Source organism: Grus americana, chromosome 21, assembly GCF_028858705.1.
Source record: "Grus americana isolate bGruAme1 chromosome 21, bGruAme1.mat, whole genome shotgun sequence".
Taxonomy (NCBI): domain Eukaryota; kingdom Metazoa; phylum Chordata; class Aves; order Gruiformes; family Gruidae; genus Grus; species Grus americana.
Genome location: NC_072872.1, coordinates 6,764,065 through 6,772,135, shown reverse-complemented (window position 1 = coordinate 6,772,135; position 8,071 = coordinate 6,764,065). Strand labels below are relative to the sequence as shown.

The 8,071-nt window shown below is 57.6% G+C and overlaps 1 long non-coding RNA gene across 2 annotated transcripts; it reads left to right on the top strand.

Annotated features, from left to right (window-relative positions):
- Positions 1-939: 939 nt before the first annotated feature.
- On the top strand, positions 940-2,347 carry LOC129215910 (uncharacterized). 2 transcript variants are annotated; one of them, XR_008580125.1, is made up of 3 exons: positions 940-1,174; positions 1,724-2,013; positions 2,240-2,347. It is a non-coding gene; the product is annotated as an uncharacterized LOC129215910 (long non-coding RNA). The 2 variants fall into 2 exon arrangements; XR_008580124.1 differs by having other exon boundaries at positions 2,205-2,338.
- Positions 2,348-8,071: the final 5,724 nt, after the last annotated feature.

Here is an 8,071-nt window from a genome sequence, read left to right as displayed (position 1 = left end):
GAAGGAAAACAAATAGACAAGAATGCAAAACCCAGCACAAGCAAACTCTGTTTTGATGGCCCTGAGAAGCCTAAGAAATAAATAATAATTGGGTTCCAGCAAGGTGAAACTAACCTTAAGGAAGGCCGAGGACTTGGAGGCGAAAGCACCGCACGACACGATAAAACACGGCACAACAACCATCGAGCTACGTGCTGCCATGCATTTCCCACGTGGTGGCTGTAGTCTGTTCTGTTCATCCAGATCACACGGTTTACATTAAAATGAACAACAAACGAGCTAGCGAGCAAAAAGTTATTGGCTGGTCACTTTTTATTTTATTTTTCCCAGAAGCTCCTAAACATGGCCTGAGTTGGACCGACCAAATAGCAGGGTGAAATAAAACCGTGGGAGAACCTGGAGCATGACCTTTTGCTCGGACCTTAGATCTCAGGTTTGATAGATGGGACAAAGTCATACGGGGGAATTTTATTTCTGTCACAAAAGTGAGCGCGTCTCCTGCGTACGCATCACCCCAGCTTTCCTTAGGGGGCCACGTCCAGGGGAGATACTTGGCAGAGGTGGGAATCGCTCCCAGCTCTGTTGCCAGCGGGCTCAAAGAAGGACCAGGCACCCACAGCCGCCTTCGGGTGCCCTTCGGGCATCTCCCCCGAGACAGGGGGGCCCGGGCCGAGCTGGGGCGAAGGGCTGCAGACCCCCCAGCAGGGCCGTCGCTCTCGGAGCGGGAAGCAGCCGGCGGAGGGAGGCGCCGTGGGAAGCGCCGGGGGCGCGGCGGAGTTCGGGGCTCCGGTACCACCCGCCGCGGGCTGTGCCCGTGCCCGTGCCCGTGCCCGTGCCCCCGCACCCCCGCGCTCCGGCCGGCAGCGGGTGAGGCCGCGGCCCCCTGCCACCCCCCCCCCCATCCCCCGCTCCCCCGGGGCTCTCACACCGCCCGGGCCCGCGGTCCCTCCGGGATGCGAGGAGGAGGACGGGGCAGACCCCGGGCGGGAGGAAGGGCGGGGTGAGGATGGCGTGTGGGACTCAAAATGCGGCCAAGCGCCGCTGCCGGGGCTTCGCTCGGGAAAAGCGTGCGGCGGCGAGGCGGGGGGAAGCCCCGCAAGGGCAGGTCCGCAGAGCTGTCGCTGCTGCTGTCGCTCGCAATGAGCCGCTCTCGGAGCAGCGCCTCCCCACGTAGGTAAATGCCCGGGGTGGGGAGGGGGCGGCCGGCTCTGCCTGGGCGCATCTCCCCGCTGCATCCCGCATCCCTCCCCCGTGCAGAGCCGGCGGCGCGGAGCCACCCGGGCCCGGGAGGGGCTGGGCCGGGGGCTTCCAGCACGGAGCCGAGCAGCGGGGACACGCGGCCCCGAGCCGGGAGGGTTTGTGGGTTTTTTGGGAGGGGGGGGTGGTTTGGGGTTTAGGATTTTTTTTTTTTTTTTTTTTTTTAACCGATCGGGAGGGGGGGTGATTTTGGGGAGGGTCGGGGAAGAAGATGCAATGAGGCTCCCCCGGACTGGGTGATTTTTTGCAGCCTGCCTCCTCCTCCCCCGGCCTCCCCCCCGGTTTTGGCTGGCTCGCTTTCCAGTTGCTGCATGAAGGGCTGTGCTTGTGGCGGTGTGTGCCCGCTCCCGGAGACGTGGCGCACCTCCCTCGGCTGAGGCCGGGGAGAGGCCGGGGGAAGGGGAATATTTTTTTTATTATTTTTTTATTTTTTTATTTTTTTTTTTACCTGTCACGTTTGTCCTAGAAAAATAAAAAAATAAAACGGGCAGGGCGAGGGAGCCCGAGGCATCCCCGGCACGGGGGAGTGCGTGTGTGTGTGCGGGGGGCGCCCCGCCGCCCCGCCGCCCCCCGCCGCACCGCAGCGTGCGGGCACCGAGCGCGATGCGCCCCGGGCTGAGCTCTGCGGAATAGCGCGGCCGCCGCTCGCTGTCCGCGGGCTGGGGGCGGACGGACCCGACCGCTGGCAATTCCCTATTGATGTCCATGAATGCAAACACCATGATTTTCATGATCCTGGGCGCCTCTATCGTTATGGTAAGAGATTTTGCTTATTTCCCTCCCCTCCACCCCCCCCCCACCGCACTGTCCCTTAGCCTGTGCACCTCTGTGTGTATGCGTGTGCGTGCATGTGCGTGTGCCCCATTAAACACCAAAGATTATTTTCTTTATGACTGCTTCAGTCTTTGGCAATCAAACTAGAGTCAATGTTTTATTCCATCATCCAGAGTTGACCAGATGCCTTGGTTATGGGCTCTTACAGGCAATAGCTTGCTTGATGGACATGAATGCGTTGTTGGACAGATTTCACAATTACATCTTGCCGCATCTGAGAGGGGAAGACCGAGTTTGTCACTGCAACTGTGGCAGGTAAGTTACCTGCATAAGATCTGCCTCACCTGTCCCCCCAGCCCCTTCCCACCTCCTCTCATTGGAAGGGCACAGTGAGGTGGTGGCCAGTGGCACGGTGCCTGCTGGCTGGACTACCATGTTTGCATTCTGGCTGTGTCTCACCTTCCTCAGCAGCTCCTGCATGAACACAGGGTTTGGGTTTTTTTTTTTTTTCTTGTTTTTCTGGAAGAGGAGTTTTCTGTGGACCTGGAAGTCCATTTTCCTTTGTGTGCATGCTTGTGTATAGGCATCTGCGAGCCCTGGGAAAGTGAGTAACTTTCATTTAAACGCTTGTCATTTTGCCTTTGTTGTCACTGGGCTGCGTTGTTCCTCAGCGTGTTTGTGGGCTGGGTGTTGCAGTTGGCGGTTGTGTGGCTCAAACAGTGGAGAACCCAGAGGATCTGTGGCCAGGAAGGAGTGTTGCTGTCTAGGACAGCATCACTTTGAGGCTTTGTAACTTCGATCAGTTTTTAATTCTCTGTGGCTTTTCTCCTGAGAGTTGTAACGATGCTGGACAAAGCACACCGAGGTAGCAGGTCTGCGTTTTGTGGAACATTTAGTAAGCTGAGAGCGTCGGGGTGGATTCTGTGCCAGGAGCAATGCCTTTGCTGTGTGCAAGTTTATGACTGGACAAATACCTACCTCTCGCCATGGCTGTTTGGCAATGCTTAATTCTCCTAAACAACGTCGCGCTTCTGGTGTCGCGTGTAATCGCTGAGGTGCTTGGCTTCTAACTGGGCTTTGGCTGCTCTCTGCGTTAGAGCCTGGGGACTGAGCTTTGAGGAGGTGCTTTTCTCTCTTCTCCATGGGACTGTTGTCAGCCCTCCTGACCCTGCGCTCCTGGAGGCCTCCTTGCCCTCCTGTGCCTGGTCACTCACTGCCGGCTGGAGAGTTTCTTGTCTGGGCGGGGGAGTAAAGCAGCATGAGGCTGTGCCAGCTAAAGGACATGCTGAGGGAGCCCTCCCCTGCCACATCCAACGTTTGGATTGAGCTTTACTCCTCTTTGAGCTGCCCCCGGAGCCAGCTGCATCCTGTCTCCCGGGCATCACATCCCTCTGGTGTCCCTGGTGTGGAAGCTAAGCTGAAACTGGGATGTGCACAGCGTAACGAAGGGAAACTGCTTTGCCCTTCCACTCTGCTTCATTCACAGAATGAAGGTGATCATTACCTTTCTCTCCACGGTTCCTCCTCAGACTCCTGTGGCAGAACAGCAAAGAAGGTACCAGCAGCACCTCGCGGGCCAAACGCAGCCAGGCCCTGAGCGATCTCGTAGGCAGACCCTAAATACCCGGCTCCTTGGGCACCTCTGTGTTAAGGTCAATCGGGAAGACTCTGGGCAAGAAATGTCCACAGAGTCTTTGATTTGCTTTGGCAGGGATTGGCTTTTTCTTAGGCAATTTTTTGGAGTCGTCTTGATGTTTTTCACTAGTTTAAGAGTTTTTCTCTGCCTCGTCAACCAATTTTTTCTTTCTACTTGTCACAGCTGTGTTCAGTGGTGGTGAAAATTGACTGCTGGTAATAGACTTTAACATCCTCTGAAGTGACTGAGAAGCGTCAGGTCTCACTGGTGGTGTTGGCAGAGGGTCCCTTCTGCCCAAGTCTGAGACGGTGGCAGGGGCACTCCTCTCTCCTCTGACTGCATGTCTGCAGGGATGCTGCTGAGGCAGATAAATTAGCCATGGCACTCTCCCCAGATACAGTTAGGTCATTTCTTAGAAAGTGAGCAAAACAGCTTCCAAACTGTCAAGCATGGATCTGAGAGGAGGCAAACAGTGCAAGTTTACCAGTTGCCTTAGGTACGCAGAAGCAATGGCTCTTGCCAACAGAAATAGCATACCAGTCTCTGCTCCCAGGCATGGGCATGGGTCTCAACATGTTCCTGCTCTGATGTGGGAGACACCTGCACAAAGCGTCCCTGTACTATGGGACTTTGGGTGGCCTCATGCTAAGGTTTGGTGTGTGATCCTCACCTGCTCTCTGCGAGCCCTGACCTGCTGCCCGAATCCCAGTGTTTCGAGTTCTCTGATTTAAAAGGCATGTGATGCTGAATGTGCCTTGTCCTTGTTGTCAGCTGTCCAAGTGCTCTGAGTGCACCTAGCACGAGCCAGAAGCAGTTCTGCCTTGCACTAAGCAAGGATGCATCCTGGAGCGTGCTGTGAGCTGTGGTACCAGAGATTGATAAAGGATTCTTAATTTGCCAATAACCAAAGGGAGCCCTTGGAGCAGGGAACTGGCCGCAGTTCAGTGTGTTGCAGGGAGGAATGGGGAAAATGAGTAAATGTTGCAGAAATGGAAGGGAAGGAGGAATTGGAATAAATGAAGATTGGTGTGTGACAGGCTGAGCTGCTGCGATTACTGGTTTTCCCTCCTGCACTAAAGGTTGTAGTGTCAGTCACACCAACTAATTCATTCAGAAATGTTTTCCTTCCACTCTGTGTCCTTCCTCAGCGTCCCAGAGTGGGCCCCTTCCCCAGGAATGGCCTACCACGTCTAAGCCCCGCAGGCTGGACTGTGAGTACCTGGCCTCGGGCATCCCGCGTACTGCAGGACGCGCTCGCTGGAAGGAATCGGAATCTGCACTGAGCTATGGCAGCGTGAGGGGCTGGGAACTGTTGCCTTGCTGCTGGCGGTTGTGGACAGCGAGGGCTGACGTTCTCTGCATCTCACGCCAGCTGAAGCCAGGCGTGCCAGGGGATTTGGGGCTCCGTGCTCTGCCCCTTCCAGGCCTCTGTGTCCCACCTTGTTGGTCAAGGCTCCAGGGAAAAAGCCCAGACTTCAGCTCTTGGCTGTCCCTGCCGCTCTTTGATGCTAGAGTGCCCTTCCCAGACTGGGAAGACTGCGGGCAGCCCTGGCCGTTCGGCTCCTGGCTCAGACCGCAGCAGGCGAGGGGGCCAAAGGCAGACGTCTGCAGCCCGGACCTCTGCTCGCTTGGCAGTGGGATGGGGGCCTGGCTGTGTTGCCAGCTCCATCTCCTCACTTCTTTCCGTCCACGCTTCCTGCTCGCTGGGGAGGGGCGGCTGGGACACCATGAGTGTCCCTCCAGTGCTGGTCTCAGGCAGCAGCACGAGCCATCCCCAGGGGTGCCCCGGCTCTGCCCGCATTTCGGTGGCGCTGGGCTCATTAGAGCCACCTGGGTGCATGGCCAGCAGGGCAGACCGGTCCGGCTGTCTCCTCAAAGAGTTCTTTGGGTTGCGTGGAGGCTGTGGCTGGGGTGTCCCCTCAGGGGCAGCAATGCGTCTTTCCCTGGACTCTGCCTGTTCTCCTCTCCATGGGGGACTGGGCCTAGCAAGAAGGTCCCAGGACAAAGTGCTAGCTTATGGCACCCTGCCCGCTTCTTCCTGAAATGCCCTCTGCCAGCCCTTGCCTCGCAGAGAGGGCCCCATTTCCTGCAGCTGGGGACTATGCTTTGTTTTTTCTCCCCACGTTCCGAAGCCCTCGGTGCGTTAGCAATGACTGGGGAGAGTCACTGTGGTCAAGACACTTGGGGAAGAAAACCAGCCCCATCTTCAAGCGCTGCTGAACGCTGGACTCTTGGCACTGCTAGGGCTGATCTCCACCCTCGCTACGCACATCCCTGGGGGATCACGGTCACTGGGGCTATTGAGGCTGAAGCTGTTGCTTGTCACTTTATGCCAGAAACAGGGTAGCGATTTGTTGAGGCAAGAGTGACCTCGCTATGCTGGGCCCTGGCAGGTGCTTCTCGGGTCTGTGATGTCAGAAGGGAGTTGTGGCCTCTTGCTGGACACTGGAGAACTGAGAAGGTGCTTCTGAAGGCTGTGCTGTGCAAAGTTTTCGGTGACTGCCTGTGGCGGCAGGGACTGGCCCCATGGCTGACCATGTGTGTGCTGTCTGGAGTAGCACATGCAAGCTGCCCTTCCCTCCCACCCAAAGAAACACGTGGTCAAGGCTGATGCATATTTGTGGTCTGTGAAGCGGCAACATCCACCGAGCCACTCTTTTCAGTTCGAGTGAGCCTGGGCCGGATGGTGCCTTTGCCATAGGAGCGGTCCTGCTCCGAGAGCTGAGACAGCCAGTGCTCTGGGCTGTGAGTGGGAGCAGATGTCCTCACCTGTGCAGGTGGGGTGTCGCTGTTAGGCCGGACTGGGGCTTTCCCGCTCAGCTGCCCTCCTGCCAGCACTAGAGCCAGGGAGGGCAAAGCTGCCAGAACCCCTGGGGCCAGTCAGAGGGCATCTACAGCTGCTCGGTGGGAAAACAGTCCTGCCCATTCCTTGGGAAGGGAAGCTGGTGTCGTGATGGTGCATGGAGAACATCAGCAGAGCCCCAGGGCTGGCCCTGGCACCTGGTGCTGATGCTGAGCCTGCACAGACACGCCTGGTGCGACAGGGACTCGTCCTCTCTTAACATCTGCCTTCTTGCTGGAGGAAGAAGGGGTGACAGCCACATTTACACTCCCGCGGGCTCCTGTGGATGCCATGCAGGAATGTGCCTGCTAAAGCAGATCCCAGGGGAAGCTTGGCACTCTCTGTCCTCAGCATGTGGAGATACTCAGCCTGCCCAAGTCACTGCGTTGGGTCCTGCTTGCGTGCGGGCAGCCCAGCCCCTCTGGTCCTACCTCCTTGGGATGTACCTATTCCCAGGAAGGAGCAGGGCTACGGAGGACCGGAGGACTGCGGAAGCGTAGCACTGCCCCAGTCCGAATGTCTCTGTCCCAGCCAGTAAAGGGTCCTCTCTGGAAGCAGAGAGCTGGCAGCAGATCAGGAGCTGGGTGATGTCATGCAAAGGAAAAACACCAAAGGGCGTCCGTGGAGGCAGGGTGAATTGGAGAGAACAGATGACACCTGCATGGAGCAAGAACCCATCGAAACAGCCTGGGGGGCTTGGAAATTCCCTGAATGGGAAAGGACAGGGACTTCAGGAGCTCTGGCACGTATTCTCCTTGCCACTGACCTTCTGAGTGACCTTGGGTGAATCGTTCCCTCCCAGGCAAAGTCTCTCCCCGTGAGCGGGGTTAGAAAGGACTGAGAGGGCTGTCAGCCCTACCTGAACACCAAAACCCTGCAGAGAGCCGGGGGGCTGGCCAACCCTCAGGTCAGCTCTTCCTGTCTGAGGGATACTTCAGCCCTGCTCTCTCTAGGCTCTGATCCAGGAGCTAAAGTCTCAGGGCAAGGCTATGCTGGACCTCTCCAGAGCAAGTAGTGTGCATGGAGACCCTGCGGCGCGGTGGGCTGCTTCCCAGGAGGGTTGCTGGGCACAGGGTGGAAATGTGTGAGGTGGCTGCTGGCTGGGGCTCTGCCCGGATGCTGGGGTCACTGGTGCTGCCGGGGAGGATGGCCAGTGGTGCTGGAGCAGCGTCGTCTTGTGGCAGCGTGGGTTCAGATAATGCTGCTCACTGGGCTGCGTGCGTGAGGGGCCAAATGCTGCCCGCTGCACTCGGAGAGACCGGCCAACGCTTGTCCCAGGCTAGCCGCACTGCGTCAGGAGGTACACAGAGGGTACATTTTTGCTCTGTTTCCTCCTTTCCCAGCCACTCTGGAAAAGTCATTAAACCTCTCCGTCCCCAGATCCTCTGCAGATGTGCCGGGGGTGCTCATTGCCTCATGCCAGAGACCACCAGGCCTTTCTTGGGCTTCTGGAAGCTGCTGCAGTGCGAAGGGTCCCGGGACGGTGTTCTCACCTGTACAGTGGTGCCACCCACACTGGTCTGCAGACTGGCTTTGCTGGCGATGGCTCTGAGAGGCACTGG